This window comes from Pleurodeles waltl, chromosome 5 (genome assembly GCF_031143425.1).
Source record: "Pleurodeles waltl isolate 20211129_DDA chromosome 5, aPleWal1.hap1.20221129, whole genome shotgun sequence".
NCBI lineage: Eukaryota > Metazoa > Chordata > Amphibia > Caudata > Salamandridae > Pleurodeles > Pleurodeles waltl.
The window spans coordinates 484,799,869-484,822,392 of record NC_090444.1 but is presented as its reverse complement, the minus strand read 5'-3'; positions in this window follow the sequence as shown (position 1 = coordinate 484,822,392).

Below are 22,524 nucleotides of genomic sequence, written 5' to 3'. Positions count from 1 at the left end.
CATCTTTTAGTATGAGAGAAAGACAGAATATTGAATTCTGCTTTTTACAGCATTGAATGTATCCAATTAGTTCGGATTCTGTTTGCCATGGTTTGAACAGTTGCAAAAGAGCGAGTAGAAAAATTATCTTCTGTCTGGAGTTTGGCAACTGAGCTTCCTGTGATTAATTAGATTTCCTTTGTTTTGTCTTACCTAACAACTATCACATCCAATGACTGCAAATCTTCCTTCTTCTATGTTTTCAGTTACGTTAGTCCTATATGTATAATGCTGAAGTACTTCATACCGACACATGTTTTCAAGACGAGGACTCTTCCTTCGGTAGTATGTATCCAGCATATTACTCTTTAGAATGTCTGTACTTTCAGGATCAAATTCTGCAAGGTAATGGATTTCTTGAAAAGACTTCAATACACTTTTGAAAGTGTTTGCAAGGCCGAGGCTTACCCACATGTTTCCTCTAGACTTTGAGAACAAATTTGCTGAGCTCAACCTGTCTGCCCCATTGATAAGATCCGGTTTCCCTGTGAACCATTTTCCATTTTCAAACTAAAGCTGTGCAATTTCTTGGTAAGACTAATTTCTGCTGCAATCTCCTCCCACGTCTCTTTCATCTCTGTCTTTTCTGACTTTGTTAGATAAGATGTCACATAGCGAGCTACAGCGATAAAATTATCTGCAACAAAGTGTATATCCATAGTTGCGTTCCACATCTTTAGAAATACAGGATTATAGTCACTTATTTCTGTTCTTCTGAGGTTATACATATTTTTATATGATTTTCTGTCAAAGCGTGTCTCACTGCAGAAAAAAAAGCTATTCACTCTTCATTCTGAGGATGTGGAAATCCAATACGACATCTTGTGTAAAGCTTTGCTCTAGATCTGTATTTTCGAAGACAGTATTTACCCCACCTGTGATTTTGAAATTGTAGAGCTTGTTGTCTCAAGCCCTTCCCAGCAGAATCTAATCTTTTGTGATGGTACATGTCACATATTGTTTTATGAAAGACAAGACAAACTCATCAGTGTCTGTTCCAAACTTTGGGGCATCTTTTACCCATAAAAGCATTTGAGTATGTACCTCTAGATTGGTACTCTTTGTGCCAAAAGAAATCAGTCACTTCGCCAAGTGGAGAATTACTTTTAATGCAGATGAAAGTCACCATTCCTTGAAATCGGTAGTTAAAATATCTAAAAACGTTTCCGGATCCAATGAACAGAGTTCACCTGGTATTTTTAGATTTATATCTTTTATATTGGAGTTTGCTTCTAATAAGAACTCAAGGAGATAATTCCATGTTTCCTCATCACAACTAAGTGTCACAAACCAAGCTGGTGATCCTAGAATTCTCAACATGCATTTCAACTCACAATGGCGACAATACCAATACTCATTTGTTCCATGTTGACATGCCATCAACTTGATTAAATTGCATTTAAGGTTTTCATCTTTTCCATGAATTTAATCAACAAATTACCTTGCTGAGAGATTCTGCAGATTTACTGCTGTTTTCAGAATGTGATTTACTGCATAGGATAAGCCAGACAAGTCAATCTCAAATGATAGGTGAATGCACTGGTGAAAGCGAGGGTCCCCTGCATATAGTCTAGTTGATCTGTATTTGGCTGCTGGTATCTGTACAGGCTGATAATCAGATCTACTGCCTACTCTAGCATGAAACAGATGTGAAAAGCAACACGCTTTGAAGCTTTTCTCCTTTCGCTTCCTTCATTTGAAATAGTTCAATAGCATCCCCAGTAATCTCTTTAGAATGTAGAGGATAAATACTATAATGTTCATAAATTTCTTCCATTCTTGTTCAATCTACCTTTTCAATTTGACCTCTTGATGTGAGTGTATCATCCTCCATATGTGGAATATCTTGAAGAACATCCACATTTCTATGGTACATGTTATTTTATACCAGATAAAATGTTGCTTTCTGTACTTTCCTATCATCTAGTAACTATTACCATATCTTTTTACTCTTGATAGGTACACCATTGACTAGAATTACAAGTCTTTTTTCCGAATCTCTTTGCACACTTACAGGTTCAAAATTCTGCATAAAATCTAATGGCAAGTAAATATTTCTACCTTTTGGTCCCTTCTGGAGCTCAGTTGGTGGTAACCTTCCTGTATTTGGTTCCATATGTAAGGTCGCTTGAAATGAATGTATACATTGTATAAGTATAGACTCATAAACATTTTAATCTTGTAGTTCTTGTGGAATAAAGACTAGTTATAACCTGTATACACTTCTCTAGCTGTCATTTTATTGTCCTCTAATTTATTATAACAATATTTGCATATAATGTGTTGTGTGCATTAATCCAACTGTTCCTCTACAAATAAATAAGCTACAAATTCTAGCCACTTATCTCTGTTGTCTTCTTCAGTTTTTGAAGACACAGTAACATAATGAATTTGACTCCTGTAGTGAGTGTGTCAACAACATATACAAACACAGTCAAGTTTCTAAGGGGAGACTGTGTTAAACTTTCTAATCTCTTCATGAAAGTTATCAACAGTAATACATATTTCCTGTTCTGCTAAACCTGCAGGTTCCAAGTGATTATTTTCTCTGCACTCCTCTTCAGGTCCAAAGAAACAAAACTGCACATCATCACAAACCTTTTCTACCTCTTACAATGTTCCATGCAAAAGAGCTCTATTCATTTCTTGTAAACATAGTGCAGATTTCTTTCCACAATAAAGCCTCCTAACTAAAGTTCCCATATGCGAGTGGTGTACAGCTAGCATTCTAAAATAATGAAAGGTTCTATGGCACACTTTCTTCATTAAACATGCTACTGAATGTCCATGTAGATTTGTATATTTTTTTACTTTGCATGGATCTAATCTGTTTAAAGAGGCAGTTTTTGGTTTAAGACTTTTGCATAAAAATGTACATCGAAAATTTCTGAGTGTGTCAATTGATTGTTGGTGAACACTACAAATACTGCTATAATTCCACTTATATACAGGGGCCTGTCTATGCCTTCCCTGGGTGTCTTCAGCTATGACTACCTCAACATTTCAAGGTACCATAATCTCTTTTTCAGTAGGAGAATCATCTTTCATCTCATAACACTGTCCGGATTCATCAACTGCATGTACTAGTCTGTTCTCTTGTAAGTGGCTTTCTTCACTAAAGAAAGGCTCACTACTAGAAGTATGTCTCCGTTCCTCACTAAAAACTTTTCAATAGTTAGTTCTGTTTATAAGTCTTTTCTTTTGACTTTTTCTCCTCATAATCAACACTATTTTATCTAGTGTTTTCATTCCTTTTACAATCAAAATAAAGTGCTTCCTTTATAGAACAAAGGCCTTATCAAGAATACCCTCTACATGTTACTTTTATATGACAGTTTCCCTCCTTATTTTGTACTTATTCATACTTCTTGTTAGGTTCTGGATTACTCCGCTACGGAACATTCTACCTCTTATTTTCTTGAACTGGTGCTGCCTTCAAGATAAACTCTGTGCTTCATTTTAGGATTTCATGTTTGCTATATCATGCACCTTTACTCCTTTTGTAGATAATGTGAAGCTTTGTTTGTTATGTACTTCATTTTGCTGTCTTTCAAGTTAACCACATACTATTTTAGGAAGTGTCTTTGTTCTCTTACCAGCAGCTCTTTTTTCTTTCAATACCTTTGCTGAGTTTTGCCCCTTTTCTTTCCCAATTGAACTGAGATAATATTGTTGTCTCTGTCTCCTCCTTTGCTCACTTTTTGACAGCATTGCAATTCTGTGTAATTTAGTAGACTCTTCTACCTGAAAACAAATAAAAAACGTAGATTTATTTTCAAATTGTTTACTTATAAATTAAATATTTTAAGTAGTTACCAAGTATAATGAACAGTTTTCTTATTATAATTCATAGCATACATGTAGCATATCTTAGAAGTGATGTATTTTCACTAAAAAGTTAATTTTAAGACTTGACAGAGCAGTTTTAGGGAGGACCTTAACAAGCTTCTGTGAGGGCTCACACAGCCTTTTCACTAGTAGGCCTCACCCATGTTTAAACCACTATTTATTTGAATGAATGAGGATATTGAGTCACTACACACAGGCTCTGCCCTAGTAGCCATCACCCATGATTAAAGCAGTATTAGTCTGCATACATGACAAAATTCTATCAGTATTTCTTAATCTATCTAACACAATGCAGCTTTCCACCTATAGTAGTACCATAAGATGTTTTACTATATGTGCCAGTATGTGACTCCCTGTTGCAGTACCTGTATAACTAGGCACAGCTGTATGTAACTGTGAGTAGAAATGCCTTAGTGCCTCTGCAAGGTAACACAGGGGTATGTAAGTGTGTCTGGAATTCCCTTTGATACTGTTGCCTACATAGTTTATGAGTACAGGTCTTATTCTTTATGAATGCTATACTTTATGTACTATTTGGCTTAGGGGTCTGCAAGTGCTGCAGTACATTTGTAAAACTGAAAAGGACATCTCTTATTCACTGAAGCACACTGCACTATGCTTGATGGCATACCTACAGCATATCACAGAGCTGACTTATTTGCACAAAGGTGTAGCTTTACAACTTTACAAAGTGGTTTTAGACCTCAATTTGAGTGCCCAGTGATGCAACACACACAGACTGTACTAGGAAGCCTTACCCATGATTTCAGGAATATTAGTCTGCATACTTGACAAAATTCTATCAGTATTTTTCAATGTATCTGACAGAATGTAGATATCCACCTGTTGTAGTACTATAGGATGTTTTACTATACGTGCCAGTATGTGACTCCCTGTTGCAGTACCTGTACAACTCTGCACATCTGCATTTAACTTGGTGAATAAACACCTTGATGCCTTTGTTAGGTAATACAGGGGCATGTAAGTGTGCCTGGAATTCCATTTGATACTGCTGCACACATAAATAGTTTCTGAGTACAGGCCTACTCCTTTATGGGGGCTATACTCTATATACTACTTGGCTCATCAATCAATCAATCAATCAGTATTTGCAAAGTACAGCTACTCACCCGTGAGGGTCTCAAGTCACTGGGGGGGAGGGGAGGGGCCTCATCCGAAGAGCCACGTCTTTAGGTTCTTCCTGAAGATGGTGAGCGACGGGCTTTGTCTGAGGTGCAGGGGTAGGTTGTTCCAGCTCTTCGCTGCAGTGTAGGTGAAAGATCGTCCTCCGGCGGTGGTTTTGCGGATACGAGAGACGGTGGCTGGCGCTATCTGGGCAGAGCAGAGGGATCTGGCGGGGGTGTGGAAGGAGACGCGGTGGTTCAGGTCAGCTGGTCCTGCGTTGTTTATGGCCTTGTATGTGTGGATGAGAAGCTTGACGGTGATTCCCTTCTCAACCGGTAGCCAGTGGAGGGTCCTCAGGTGTTAGGAGATGTGTTCTCGACAAGGGAGGTCAAGAATGTGTCTGGCGATGGCATTCTGGATGAGCTGAAGTTTTTTGATGTTCCTAGTTGATGTGCCGGCATAGAGGGCATTGCCGTAGTCAAGCTTGCTTGTGACTAATGGGTGGGTGACTGTCCTGCAAGTGCTGCGAGGTATGCAAGTGTTTCAGTAAGTTAATAAAACTGAAAATGACATCTCTTATTCACTAAAGCACAATGCACTATGTCTGATGGCATGCCTACAGCATATCACAGAGGTAACTTATTTATTTAAACTAAAACGTAGCTTTACAACTTGAGAAAGTGGTTTTGCAGGGCAATTTCAGTAGCCAGTGACAAAGTACAGACAGGTACTGCACTAGGAGGCCTCACCTATGATTAAAGCAGTATTATTCTGTATACATGATAAGATTGTGTCACTATTTGGCTATTTATGTGCGTGAGTGCAGGTGCCCACCTGTATTATTGCCATGAGATGTTTTAGTACATCTGCCAGTATATGACTGTTTGTTGTACTACATGTAGAGCTCTGTACATGTGTATGTAAGTGGGTGAACAAATACCTTACTGCTTTTGATAGCTAATACTGGGGTATTTGAGTGTGGCTTTGATATTAGTACACACAAAAGCAGTTTCCGAGTATATGAGTGAGTATAGAACTCTCTATGTCGCTCTGACTGGCTGAGGCAGAATCCATGGTTTGGAAACATGTAAGTTAGTTACGTTATGAGTTGTATACTTTATGTAGTGTTTGCCTTAGAGCTCTGCAAGTGCAGCACTAAGTTTCTAAAACTGAAAAGGACATCTCTTAATCTCTTGAGCACAATGCACCATGCTCAATGGCATACCTAAAGCATTTCACTGAGGTGAGTTATTTGCACTAAATCTTGGCTTTAAGATTTGAGAAAGGGGGTTTACAGGCCAACTTATGTGGGCATTACAAGATTCTGTCACTATTTACCTATATATCTGAGTAAATGTAGGTACCCAACTGTAATATAACCGTGAGATGTTTTAGTACATCTGCTAGTATGTGACTGCTTCTTCTACTACCTGTATGACTCTGTAAATGTGTACATACATTGCTGATTGAATACTTTAGTGTGTGTGTTAGATTATAGAGAGGTATGAAAGTATATCTGCAGTTGCCCTTTTATAGTGCTGTATACATAACTAGTTTCTAATTATGTGAATGAATGTAGAACTGTGTGTGTTGCTCTATGACTATTTGAGACAGGTGATCCATGCTTTCAAAAGATAAGTTCTTTCTTGAGTGGCATATTTTATGTAGTGTTTGCCTTAGGGGTCAGCAAGTCCAGCAGTAAATTTCTTAAACAACTAAACACATTGCACGATACTGGACGCCATACCTACAGCATATCACAGAGGTGACATTTGCAATAAAACGTGAATTTGAGACTTGATAAAGTGATTCTACAGGCCAATTACAGTGGCCAGTAAAACAGCCCACACAGGCTCTGCACTAAGAGGCCTCACCCGTATTTAAAGCACTATTTGTCTGGATACATGAAACGAGTATGTCAGTACTTGCCTATATATATGAGTGAATGTAGCTGTCCACCTGTAGTAGTGCCATGGGATTGTATAGCACATTTGCTGATAGGTAAGTGCCTTTTTTAGTACATCTATAGCTCTGTAAGTAGGTGTGTAAGAGGCTGAACAAATATCTCAGTGCCTGTGTTACACAGGCACTAAGATACAGGTGTATGTGAGTGTGTCTGCAATTGCCTTTGATTGCACTGCATCTATAAGTACTTTCTTAGTGTGTGAGTTGATGTGAAAGTCTCTCTGTCACTCTTTCACTGGCTTAGCCCCAATATCCATGCTCTTGAAACATAAAGATCAGTTCCTTGGAGAGTGCTATACACTATGTACTGCCTGCCTTAGGGATCTGCAAACACATCATTAAGCGTGTAAATCTGAAAAGTATGTTTCTTAATCACTTAAGCACATTCCACCATGCTTGCTAGCATACCTACAGCATATCACAAAGGTGACATATTTACTCTGAGACATGAGTTTGAGACTTCACAATGGGTTGACTAAACAAGTATTTGTCTGGATACATGAAAAGATTGCGTCAGTACTTGCCTATATATCTGAGTGAATGTAGATGTCCACCTGTAGTAGTGTAATGAGATGTTTTAGAACATCTGCCAGTATGTGACTACCTGTGTTAGTACCTCTATGACTCTGTAAAGTGTACGTAACTGGATAAACAAATATATCAGTGACTCTGTTAGGGACTACAGGGGTATGTTACTTTATCTGTAATTGCCTTTCATAGTGCTGCATATGTAAGTACCTTCTGAGTATGTGATTAAAAGTAGGGATCTCTCTGTTGCTCTTTCACTGGTTCAGACACAGGATCCATGCTTTGGAAACATGAATGTCAATTCCTTGGTGAGTGGTATAGTCTATGTAGTAGCTAGCCTATGGGTCTGCAAGTGCATACGTTTTTAAAACTGAAAAGTATATTTCTCAATTACTCAAGCACAATGCTCTATGATTCTGGCATTCCTAGAGCATATCACAGAGGTCAGTTATTTGCACTAAAATATGGCTTTGAGACTTGACAAAGGGGTTTTACAGGCCAATTTGAGTGGTCAGTGACAGAGCACACACGGGCTCTGCACTAGTAGGAGTAATGCATGTTTAATGCAGTATTTGTGTGCATACATGAAACAATTCTGTCCCTGCTAGTCTGCCAGTGAATGTAGGTGTCCATCTGTAGCAGTGCCATGAGATGTTTTAGAACAACTGCCAGTATGTGACTGCCTAGGTTAGTACCTTTATGACTCTCTAAATGTGTATCTAAATGGGTGAACAAAGAACTTAGGGCCATATTTATACTTTTTGACGCAAAGCTGCGCGGCGCAGTTTTGCGTCAAAAAAATTACCAACGGCTAACGCCATTTCGAGGTGCCGTGCGGGCGTCAAATTTATACTTTGACGCACGGCGGCGCAACCAACAGGTGGGAGTCATTATTTCGTGACGCACACAGCGGCGTCAAGTCGTAATGGAAACCAACGTTAATGCATCGCAAATGACTGTGGGTCGATTTACGACAGCGCAACCCGGAAAGCGCTGTTTGTTTTGACGCAATAGCGTCAAATTTACCCGCGAACACTGCCCTTTCAGCAGAGGAGAGCCAAAATGGATCCCAGATGCCACAACAGACCCCAGGAAGATCTCAGCAGACCAGGAACCAGCCAGGATGATCCATACAGGAACCAAGACATATATAGAAAAAAAAGAAAGTGTCGCTTCAGTGCAGAGGAGCAGGAAATCCTGGTTAAAGAGTTGACGGAACACCAGCACCAACTGTTCATCACCTCTAAGTTGCCAATCAGCAGGAGAGAGGCCATATGGCAACAAATTGTGGACAAGATCAACAGTGTGGCTGAATAACGCAGAACAGTCACCGAGTGTAAGAAACGCTGGCATGACTGCAAATGTAGGACAAAGGAAAAAATGGCCAGGAACAGGAAGGCAGCACTGCAGACTGGAGGTGGGAGTCCAGCACACCAGGAGGCCCTGGACCACATGGAGGAGATGGTCGCAGCCGTCATCCCTGAGGAGATCGTCACAGGGATTCAAGGACAGGACAGCGCAGACTACCACGAGACAACGCACATGCAGGGTAAGTCGCATGGGGGAATTATAATGCAATAATGATAACTGCAAACCGGGGTGGGGAATACCTACTACACAATGCATGTAAGTCAGCATATATATGAAGTGGCATGGGTAAAGGGGCACGGCAGGGGGGGCATGCCCAGCATAGACAGAAGCTGGGGCACGACAAAACACAGCACCAACAACAGTCCCATGGGGCCATCCTGTCATGACAACAATGGAGCTAAGGGAAAGCCGCGACAGGTGGGAAGGCCACTACGTCAAACTTACATCCAGGCACTCGTCAGTCAAAATAGATCCTACATCAACTAGTTCCCTATCAGTAATCCAGTAGCCAAAACAACAACTGCAATGTAACTGCGACAACAGTTGACACTAACACCTCTGATCTCTGTGCAGCTATAGTAGCTAATGGCAGGAACCTCCCCATGGAACATACATACCTAAATTAGGGGGTGAGGATGACATCTGCAACTATTTCCAGAAATAAGACAAAGGCACCAGTACACTCAAATGCCAATGCCCATAGTTGACACATACATCAGCCAAAGTAAACAGCAATAGGAGCCACACAGCACTAAGGACACACACATGCTGCATAAGTCAGGGTCCCTCACGTGCCTGGCTAACAAGGCAACATCACTAATGTCATACTGCTCAGACAACAACATTGAGGAGGGGACACATGCAACTGGTCACTGAAACACACCTGCACAGTCTGAGAACCAAATAGGACATTGATACGATAAACAGGGCAATCCAATTAAACACACATTACCCAACATCAGCTGGAAACATCAACAATGTCTACATCCATATCACATCGTAACATTGCCATGCATAGGATATGCCACAGAACAATTACAATTAGGTCAATGTGAATAAAAAGATTTTGGGGCAGGTCCTGAGAGGCAAGTGTGCTGCCAGGGCAATCACAACACCCACAGCCAGTGAAAGTGTAGTGTGGTTAGTTTTACGTATCCTTTGCGCATTAGCTTCAGGCTTTAGGCCTTTGTGCACTTTGCCCTGAATGTATTTAATTCATTTGCTGACAGCTTAGAGCCTCTGTGCATTTTGCTCTAAATGCTTTTTATTAGGCTTCAAATTTTTCAAATAGCCAGTTCTACGGTGTTGTTTTTTATTCATATCACACTGTTTTGCCTACTTCAGCACTGGAGTTCTCCATAACATATTCACTCTGTGCTTCAGTCAAGGATACAGTCTGGTACATTGCCGATAGACGTGGTAGGAGTTTAGATTTGGCATTCCTGCGTAGGGACATTTTGTGATCACGATGACATGTTAGTTAAAAAATCACTTCCTTGTCCCAATACACCCAAGAGGGAGATTCCGACCAGAGAACCACAACTAGACGCTGACTGCCTTGTTGCAGATGCTGAACCAGATCACAGGCCTTTGCTCAGGTATGAGGGCTGATGTCTCCCCAGTGATTCGGAAAGGCAAGCTAGAAGCTTAACATGCTGTGCTCTAAATAGAACAAGCAGAGGGAGAGTAGAAACTGTTAGGCACTATGATAGCTTTGTTCTTATGTTTCACTCTCCTGGTGACTATTTCAATCCTACTATGTTGTATTGTTCTGGTTATTGCGGCTCACGCCTTATTATCTAAAATACAGTCGTTTTATGAAAACATTATATAAAACTTATACTGTCTTTGTCATTTGTATATGAGATCATATTGTAAATGAGAGAGTTGGTTTGGATCTGAGTGACCACGACTTCCCTGAGAAATTCCAAAGATGTCATGCGCTCGGCTGCTTAATCATTTCTTCCCCATGGGAGAAATGAGGCACTGCTAGTTAGCCGGAGCAAAAAACGGATTTAGGGTGACAGAGTTCTTTACAAGTGGGTCAGACTCAGTCCCCCACACCATTATCGATCCTGCTGCCTAGAAATCCAGTAGTCTCTTTTAGGATAATGAGAGCCCACGCGACAACAGGTCTCACCATAAGAATAGATATACACGGAGGGACGAGTAGGACAAAAAGATGGCTATTCCCTAATTGGTACAAAGCAACACCTAGAGGCGATTAGGCAGACAAGTCTGATAACTCAATATCATACATGTGACACACAGGTGGGCCATAGGCCTATAACAATGCCCATATGAAGGACAGCAGATACCAATACCAAACCAGAGCACAAAGTAAAGTCATCAAAAGGCTTGCATGTTACGGCAAAATTGTCACAACACAGACACACTAATTGTACCCTGTTTCATTGCAGAGGAACATGGATCTCCTGCCGATATGCCTGTCCCTGATTTCCCTGAAGACATGGATGACGAGTCCATAAACATGTCCCAGGAGACCATCCAAAAGGTCCTTGAAAGCCTCCAGACCCCACCTTCAGTCACAAGGAGGAGCACAGAACAAGCAGCCATCACAGAAGACCCACCCACCACCCCAATTGTAAGACCTGCCAGCTCCAACACAGCTGAGGACTCTGACGACACTGGCACCAGCTTTGAAAGAACTGTAGTTGGTGTACAGCGGGAGCTGGCCAAGGAGGTGCGGTGGGGATGCAAAATATGGCAGCCAGCCTTGAGGGGGTGCGTTCGTGCATGACGTCATTTGCAGATCAGGCAGCTGCTATGCAAGCCGTAACATCTCTCTTGCAGGAACTTGCGAAAACACAGAAGGAAATCAGCACAGCTGTAATACAGTTGACACAACACCTACAACTGCAATCCAGTCAACGCGTGCACAAATGCAACATTGAACCCCTCAGGGCCGACCTGGCTGCCTACCATCGTGATGTGGCTGCTATTCTCAAAAACCAACAGGCCCTCCTTGCAGCAGTACTGCCCTTAAGAACTTCACAGGGAGCAGCCCCCGGGATGTCTGACTCCACGTCTTCTAACACTGAGGTGTGTGTTGCCCCTTCACAACCAACAACAAGGACAAACCAGGCAACACACACATCAGAAGAAGAAGACATGGAACAGATCACATTCTCACGGAAGAGTACCCGGAAGCACTAGTCCCTGCACCATGGCCTACTTTGACAAAGGTCCTACGTTTTGTCAAATGCCAGTCTCACTACAACTACACTCAATGACTGTTCTGCTAACCACTGTATGACTTGTCACCATTGCCAGTGAATGTCTCTCTCCTACTATTCGGCAAATCCTGTCCCTCTGCACTGTCTGTGACATCACCCCAGCATGTCTGGGGCATCATCCACACCCCTTCTGTAGGATCACCATGTAAGAATGCACCAGAACGGACTCAGCAAACATGGACAATGGCCATTTTGCACTACAGCACCTATCAATAAATAGCACTTGCACACCTAATATGTCTCTGTGTTATGTGACACATCAACTGTGCAGTAGATAACTCTAAAGTGCCTGTGTGACAACCATGTAGCTTGTCAATACAACTGTCCTGACATCATGTAGTATGATACATCTGTGCAGTGGCCAGGATTGCATCATAGCTTTACCATCCTGAGGAGAATAACTAATGAAGGGACAAACCACACACAATCATGCTGTGTTGGACAGAATAATGCTCCATCTATAGCAATTCAAGTCAACTAATGGTGGCTGATAAATGTAGGCACCATGCAATACTAAAACATGAAATTATGCAGCATAATCTAAGCAAACACAAATAAACACTGCATCAATCACCCTTTCTGAGTATACTTCCATGAAGGGAAGTCATGCTGAATTATTACACACATGATCTATGTCAGCAATGAAGGCAACAAGACAAGAGTGTTAACAACACCTCATCTACAAAGATCTCCCTGAACATCACACTGCAGTCCGACCTAATAAATTACCCACAATACCAAGTCTGGAAGCACACTTTGTGATGTAGAATACCTACTCATCAACACAAATCCTTGGTGATCGATGTAAACTACCAATGGTGGGTCTCCCAAATGGTGGATACTTACCAAGTTAGCACAGGGGTAGGTGCCATGTTAAGCCTCCATTCTCTGTGGTGGGTAGCAAAGGACACAAATGTCATAGAAAAACATTCACCTACACTGATGTCAAGGCCATGATAAAGTAGCAGTTAACGCATAATGCAAAGGGTTAACTATATGTTTATTCCTATGTATTCACACCAGAGGCAACTAAGGGAAAAGTCATACCTACACTAATCTAACCTGACTACTCCTAAGCCACAACTGTCCCTAACTAACCTAAGCTAAACTTACTCTACACATATAACAAATCGATCTAAACATCAACCCCCCACCCACCATTATGAGACAGGACACATGCAGGACAACACATACTAACCTACACACATACTATACTATCCTAAACAATCATATATTTTTTTGGTGTTTTTTTTTATTTATTTTTTATTTTTGTTTTTCTTAATAGCAAACAGGAATCCCAACATTGACCCCCACCCACCCACCCAAAAAAGAAAAATAGAAAGAATAAGGACCCCCCACCCTCCTCCCTAACGCTAACTAAGCTAACAACCTACACTAACCTAACACTAATCCCCAAAACCCAACTATCAGTACTAAAAAGAAAGAGGAGAGAGGGGAGGGGTAAATGTAAAACATGCAAAAAGTCCTAGAGGTTGGCCCTCCGTAGGGTCCGCCTGATGGACCGAACCCTTTTCTTAATATATGCCACATCCTGGCTTAGCTTGTCCACCTTTGAAATAACTTTGTCCATTTTACCACTTAATGCCAGGAATGCCGCTGGGTCTACAGGAGGGGCTGCTGCAGTCTGTGTGCTGGCCGAGGTGGACGGTGTGGCAGTAGTTGTATGGCCACTGGACTGTCCTGCGTGTTGGAAATGGCTGGGTCCAGGTTGTGCTGATGAGGCAGGGTCAACTGTCCCCGCCGTTGCTGGGGCCACTTGGGGAGACCTGGTGGATGTGGTGGTGGTGGCTGTTGTGGGCAATGTAGGGCCACCCTGTGGTGAGGCCCACCTGCCACAGAGGCCCGATCGGCTTGGTATTTGCGGGCCATCCTCCTGAACCCCGACTGCACCTGCAGGATGTGCCGGTATCGCATTGCACGCCGTTCAAACTGGTGTCTCTCTGCGGCACTCATGTTTGCAGCTGTGAAGAGATATGGCAACTATTTACCATAGGAAATGCATTGGGTGGAATAGCACAATGGGTCAATTGCACATTACTTGTACTGTATTTGTTACAGCGATTGTCACAACATAGTTCATTGAAAGTCTCAGAGGAAGTACATGTGAAGCCTGCATACAAAAGGCCATCTCACACCTAGCATATCCATGTCTCTACATGATGGGTGACATCTGCCTAAACTTCTCATCCAAATAATGGCTAATGAGGCTGACATTATGGCTGAACCTCTTCCGCATACTGACTTCACTACATATGTCACTCTATGTGATAACTATCACAACCCTCACTCAATGCCATTTGTAAATTGTTGTTTGCAAATATTGAACTCATGTGCCATAACCGAATGTGTACACTAGGTTCTAAACAAAGTTGCAAAAGGTCACAAGTATGTGTAACATACTGGTTGCTACAGTCCTAGGTACCCTATTCCCAATCACATGGCAGTCTTTGAGGGTGGGGTGGGAAGAAAAACCAACAATCCCAGATTCAATGCACACCCAGGAGTGTATAGAAAGGTCAACAAGTATTTGCCTCCACACACAACACCAATGAAGGGCTAGCAACAATTTGGAGTCAGCCAAACATTGTCCTATCCAAGGTCCACACATGTCAAAATGCACTGACTTAGGCCAACATCACATATTACCAGTGAGGCATATTTAAACACACACACAGAGGAGCAAGAACACCCATGATCATGAGTAGAATGAACACCTAGGCCATTGCACTCTAGTCCCACACACTTCTATTTCAACTTGTGGAAGTACATGCCCCCAGAAGATCCAACCTACAGTGTACTCAGTCCATCCTCAACTAGGAAGCTGCATATTTAAGACAAGCCTTTTGCAGAAGCTATCTGGGAGAATGTCAGTCTGAAATGCAGACTCAGTCCAAGCCAAGTCCCAGAGCAACTCTTACATTAACCAGTGTATTCCACATGACTCATCCCACTCCCCATAGCGTGGCCGACTGGAATGACCTACAGCCCCTAAATCTGAGAGATGGATAAGCATTGGTCTACAGAAACTGAAGTGATATTTGAAATCCCACTAATGCAACAATACCAATGAACGGGCAGCGCATCAAACCTTGAATTCTGTTGAACACACAGTAGTCCATCATGCATCACTAGCAAACAATAAAAATAGCACTCATGCCTCACTCACTGTGGGTGTCGGGGTCCTCAAAATGAGCCACCTCTCCCACGGTGTACGGTGCAGGTCCACCTGTAAAGCATGGAAGGAAGAATATACTCAGACTCCGTGCACTGACAAACAATTGCAGTTACAATGACAATGTGAGAATATGACATGCGTAATGAAACACTTTGACACATGCTCATACTGCATGGAAGATTTCTTAATCAACATTTACATTGGAGGAGTCTCCTGCTACAGTTACACACCATACTACACACATGCAGTGGCCAGGACAGTCATGTGGTGTCAAAGATACACCTCCATTAGTATGCCCCAACAATATCGGGGTGCATTCATCTCATCATGTGCATCCCAGAGAGACATCCAAAAGCTGGTTACTTGAGGACTGCATGACCCCTCAAACTCAAACAGGCTATGTGGTCATTTTCAACACACACCAACCAGACACACATGTGACATATGTGTGGACAATATAGCTAACTTTAATTGACGTGAAGGCACCACTCATTTACAGCATCATAATGGTTTTACAAATTTCTGTCTAGCTATGGCGTCTACATATGTAGGTATGATGTTTCAACATCCCTTTTTCACTGGCAATTATGACCTGTAGAGTTCAAATAGAGGCATTAACGTGTTGCTTGTCTGACACAAAGGCAACACTACATTACATACAGCTACAGGCATCCGGTATGTGTTGAACACATGAGATATCTGACTGCTAGCATTTGTCTTCCTACACATTGTGCCACAATTACCCAGTAGGTTTCCCTAGCATTACACACAGTCAGCTACTTATCTAGCAGATTGGGTAACAATCATCACATGTCCCCACACAGCTTTCAATTATTCACATGTAATTGATTTGTACTCACCAACATGGCCACCAATCCTGATTCCCAGGTAGTCCAGCAGATCCTGCTCCCTGGATATCAGATCAGCCCAGCGGTGCTTGAGTTGATGGTCATTCCCCATGCTACCGTAGACCCGGACCAAGTGATGGCGCACCTTCCCCCACCGGACTTTACGTGCCTCTGTGTGATACCCCTGTATCACACGGCCCCCAGCCTCCAGCATGAGTGGGAGGAAATGGCAAACAAGCCAAATAAATCCCCCCAATACTCCTCCTCACCCATCCTGGAAAGCCGTGGCCTACCTGACATCTTTACAAATACAAAGGTGAAAAATGTTGAACAAAAAGGAAAAGGGGGAAATGGGGAAAGGTAGAGTAGTGAAGGAAAAAGAAAACTTAAGAAAAATAGCCCAACTAACCCCAAATTTAAACTACCCAGAACAGACTCCCACAGACAAAAAAAAGAAACACTGGATTTGACAAAAGTAGGCAAAACAGACTCAGAAAATATTCGACAACAAGACAATGATCACAAAAGCACACTGGACACAAAAGCACTAAAACACAGGACAACACTTTTCACACAGCCACACAGTGTAGAATAATCTGAGACTGCAAAGTGAAAGTGAAAGTACAGTACAGATTCTGTAAACAGGATATCCTATTACATCACATCCTGCATAAAATGGCCGCCGTTTTTATTTTTCCGTTATGCGTCATATTTTCACGCATACAGATTGTGCGTCATATTTTTTGACGCATAACAGTGCACATAATGCAGAGTCAAAAATAATTTCTACATTGTTCCCTTACATTTGTGTGAGGCTGAGTTTACAGTTCTAGAGTTGAAATGTAATTCGCTGGCAAATATGAGAACCAAATATGAAAATTATTTTTGACTCTGCATTCTGTGCACTCCTGTACGTCAAAAAATTATGACGCCCATGCTGTATGCGTGGAAATATGACGCATCATAGAAAATATGGTGGCCATGTAATGCAGCTTATTAATCTATTATTTTTAATATGATATTTTTTGACTCTGCATTCTGTGCACTCCTGTACGTCAAAAAATTATGACGCCCATGCTGTATGCGTGGAAATATGACGCATTTTGACAAAAATGTCTTAATTTTGTCGAATTGTGAAAGGAATTTCGTCATGACCAAACGGTGCTAAGTGATACACATTTGTGGTTAGCTATGACACATGTCCCTTATTGGATGTATAGAAGGCATTCACAGTGTAATATTAATGATTGCTCAAAATGGTTATTACCCATATTTGTACACATATTTTGGGTAATTGCTGATGGCTAATTTCGAATGATGAATGGGATACCAGGATGGATTCCTTAGCAACAATGTGTCCACATTTATCACGGTAATCCATTTATCTATAGTCCAAACAGGTAGTGCAATTGTCACTTACACTTTTTATGGGGCTAACCATGTCCTAATAATGATTTGGTGTACCTTATATGTGTTTTACATTTCACATGTAGGCCACACATGCGCCTTATGCATGTGTTTACTTCACATGTACATAATTCTTGTATATTTGGGGGGCGGTAGAGGTGGACTTAGGCCCCCAGCACCCTAGGGTTTGCCTTCCAGATTTGCTAATTTATCCACGGCTTTCATTTATTCTGTTATGCTAAACCTGCAGCAGCAGGCTCATGGAAGGCCATAGGGTATGATTCACTGTTAGCCATTCAATAATCCCATTTGCCCATTTGACGTTTGCCCTATTGATTATTTGGAGCAATCTGACATACCATTTTGCACTGACATTTTTTGCTAAATCTCGGCGTTCCTCATGTGCTGATGACAAATAGGTTGTTGATGTATGTGGCCCTTTATGCATTACCTGGTTTAGTGGCATGTTTCATTCTTCCTGCTAGGTTCGAACTGGGACACTACTGTGATCGGCTGCTTGCAAATATTTGGTTGATTGGATGGCATATGATTATATGTATGGTCCAATGTAGATCCACTATCAACTGTCTGGGTGTATGTTGTCACTGTAACTTCAAGGTCTCCTCATGAGTTAGTGGCAGCTAATCTTGTTCCAATTGGGCATTGTTTGTAGCAAAAATTGAGAGAAGCCATTGAGGACATGGTCACGTGCACATGGATGGTCCCACCCTGTCACTGAACACGTGTAATGAGACTTTCAAATGAGCTACATTTTTGTGCTGAGTGAGAGAATGTCTCAGGTGTCTGGATCAGGCATGTGTCATTGCCACATTTGTACTCCTGTTGGCCTCTGTGGATGGTAATGTATCATGAAACATCATAGCCTCTGTGCAGACATTTGTGGTGTATATTTTTTGTGTGATGAGTGTTATGTCATTATTGCTCAATGAGACGACATTCTTCTTCAGCAATTTCAAACTAAAGGTGGGCAGAAATGAATAGGCCAAACCATGATGTGGTGTTTGTTATCTGTGTTTATTTACAATTGTGCAATAAGTGGTGATATAAGAAATTATGAAAATAAATTATTTACAATCTGTTGGCGCCTACGCACTCCAGCAGCCGTGTTTGGTTGTTCCCCCTCCTGTTGCAGGCCAGCATCCTCCTCTTCGTCATCTTCAGGCATGTCTGGGTTTAGTTCAAGGAGGAGAATGTTCCTTTTTACACAAATATTGTGCAATATGGCACAAGTGAGTATGATCCTACAGACCATCTCTGGGGAATATAGTAGGCTACCGCCAGTGTTGTCAAGGCAGCGGAACCTTGACTTGAGGATCCCAAAGGTCCGCTCAACAATGCTGCGTGTCCTCTTCTGGGCGTCGTTGTATGCCCGCTCTGCAGCAGTAGTCGGGTTCCCAAATGGTGTCATTAGTCAAGGCTGGATGCCATACCCCTGATCAGCTGAAAGAAAAACACAGAATGGGATCATGTAGATGTAGGAGGCACTCTTGTACAGACCTTTGATGGCAGTAGTTGTCTTGTGTTGTCTGTGACTCTTTTGTGTACTAATGTGACAACCTATACTTGTAGGCTAAAACTTTTGCATTGGGTTTTTTCCTTGGCTGAGCAAGTGTTTGTTAGCTACCCGTTTGTCAGCAGTATGTTTTGGGATTTTCAGTACAGTGTGCCCTCCCTAGCATTGTGACTTGTGATACAGGTGTCCGTGTGTCTTCACTGGGGGTGAGATGATAGTTCCATGCAGAGTTAAAAATGAAAGTGTAGTTAACACGTTCATATGAAAGTACCCTGGACATCCCATACCTTAAGACTTATGCAATGTATTAATGTACAGGTTATTGTGACACTTACAATTTGCAAGGTGACATTTAGGCAACCACACTCATTAATGTCTTCACATTAAGCTGTAGAGTAAATTCCAATGTGTGACAGGTTCAATGGTGACTTCAGAAACATGGCTAGTGATGTGAGGACCTCAGTGTGTTCCTGGCTAGGTGTTGCTATTGTGGTGTATGTGTTGTGTGTCCTAGAGGGTTGCTGTGCAGTGTGTATATAAGTTGGATTTTTGTACTTACCAACAAGTAGTCCATTGCCATACCGTACATCCTGGAAGTGTTGGTTGATGGTAGAGTGACGGAAGATGAATGCGTCATGTACACTCCCAGGATATTTAGCCACAATGTTGCTGATCAGTCCTTGGTGATCGACTATGGCCTGCACGTTGATTGAATGTGTGTGCTTCCTGTTGCGGTAGAGGTGTTCTGTTGCAGCAGGTGGCACAAGGCGTACGTGTGTGCAGTCGATTGCACCAAGGACATGTGGGAAGCCACTGATGGCATAGAACCCCTGTTTTGTTTCCTGCTGCTTTTGCAGTGTGTTAGGGAAGCAGATGTGGAGGGGTGTCAGGCGAATGATGGCATCCAGTACTTTTGGCAGAAATGCGGAGAATGATGGTTGTGATATTCCACCAACCAGGGCACCAGTTGTTTGAAACGAGCCACTTGCCAGCAGGTGAAGTACGGCAAGCAGCTTTGTTTCTGTTGGGATGGTGTGGGGTGTCACCAAAGTGGGGGCCAACTGCTGTTCAATATTTCTCAGGAGCTGCTGAATGGCCTGCCAGTTCAACCGGTACCTCTGTATGATGTCGTGTTCCCTGAGGCCATGCAGGGTTGTTCTTGGGCGGAATATCCTCTCATGCCTTCTGCGCTGCCTTTGGGGTCCCTGCTGTTGTTGTTGTAGCTGCTGTTGTTGCTGCAGGGCTCTGCGTCTACGTGCACACTGGAAAAAATCACCTCCATGTCTCCCTATTGCTGCTCTGCTGCTCTGTTGTTTGTTCTGTGTGTTCTGATTAAATACAGGTGTGTTCGCCCCATTTTAACGCCTGCCCTGACCCAGGCGTTAAATTTTGACGCACATCGGGCTTTGCGTCATTTTTTTGCTCCGCCTCCCGGCCGAGAGTCATTTTTGCCCGGAAGCATAAATACGACGCACAGCTGTGTGCGTCGTTTTTGGGACGGGACCGTCTACCCTGCATATCATTTACGCAGGGGGGGTTGCCGCATCCAGAAAATGGCGCACATTGCAGATTTTTATCGTCCGTGGGCTCGGGCGTCAGGGTTTAAATATGGGGCAACGTTTGCGCTGATTGTGCGTCAAAAATTTTGACGCACATTTGGCGCAAACGGAGTATGAATATGCCCCTTAGTGCTGGTGTTAGGTAATAGAAGTGTATGCCAGAGTGTTTGCAATTGCCTTGATAGTGGTGCATATATTACTAGTTTCTGAGTCCATGGCAGGATGTATTAATCTTTCTATAGCTGCCTGACTACCTCTGTTAACGGCTCTATCTTTTTTTAAGGAATATATATCTCACTTACTTACTTTCTGGACAGAATACTCTATATAGTACTTTGCATAGGGTCCTGCATGCATAACTCATTCATTTCAAAAGCAGATCTCTCATGTTTTCAGCACCATACTTTAAAACAGACCGACAGCACATCTCAGACATGAGTAATATTTACATGGATTTGACCCTTGACAAATAGGTTGTGCATGCCATGAGAATGTGGCAGTGTAAGGGCAGTAGGTGACCTGACACATGTTTAAAGGCTCCATGTTTCACTACGCCTAGTAGTCTTGTAGAACACATCTGACTCACTATTACTTTAAAGAGCATATCTTACTATCTAAGCACTTGGGGCCAGATGTATGAAAGCATTTTGCATTCGCAAACAGTGTGAATGCCCGTTTGTGAATGCAAAATGCCATTTCAGAATGTATGAAATACATTCTGAACGCAATTTTAAGGAATCGCTAAAATAGCGATTCCTTAAAATTGCGACCCTGTTTAGAGAGTCGCAAATTGCGACTCTCTAAATTAGAAATCGCAAATAAGGATTCCTTATTTGCGATTCCTTAGCACATGTATGAAGCAATTCCTAAATGCGATTTTGGCATTTAGGAATCGCTAATTACCACCAAGTTGAACTTGGTGGTAACCATGTGCAAAATTAAAAAATGCATTTAAAATGCATTTTTAAATTGTACATGTAAAGCAAACATGCCCTTTTGGCATGTGTGCACCTTATATGTCCCCCAAAAAATGTTTGGGGTGCAGCAGAGGGGGCCTTAGGCCCCCAGCACCCTGGGGTTTTGCAATTCCAAAATTGCGATTTCTGGTTCAGAAATCGCAATTTTTGGAAATGCAAAAAATTTGCAGAAATGGGCCAACAGGCACATAGGTGCGAATGGGGCCGGTATCGCAATTTGTGAATCAGTAATAGCATTTGCGATTTTTAAGAAATCGCTATTACCGATTCGCAAATGTGATACATGGCACTTTGCGAGTCGGAAATAGCGATTTCTTAAAAATCGCTATTTTCGAATCGCAAATGGCCTTGATGATACATCTGGCCCATAGAAACCTGTCCTATATTTTACCAACACCTACCCAAACAGATATCTAATACATTTATGTGTATGTCTGTGTCTTTCAGACATGAATGCTTCACATGCACCTGCAGTTTTTTCCCTTTTAATTCTGAGTGTTGTAGTCCTCTTGTAAAATGGTATTAATAGGAATACAAGTCTGAGAAATCTAACCAATCCATCGCTTGTGAGCAGAACATCATGCATGCACATGTAAAACTTTCACATCTTATAATACATTGGGAAGTTTAAGTTTAAGACTTAAGTTGCATTTTTTCTAGTATTTAGAGCACATAGTAAAACAGCACATTTAGAATATACAGTTCCCGTGGCAGCACATTGTATACTAACTACTCATGCAGCTACTCTGTGCCTCAGACAAAGTGTGTCTTAATCACCTATTAATAAATCCATAAAAGTACTCACACAACCACTCATACAATACCTGAGGTACTTTCAATACTTTAGTATATATTTCATACTCTCTTTT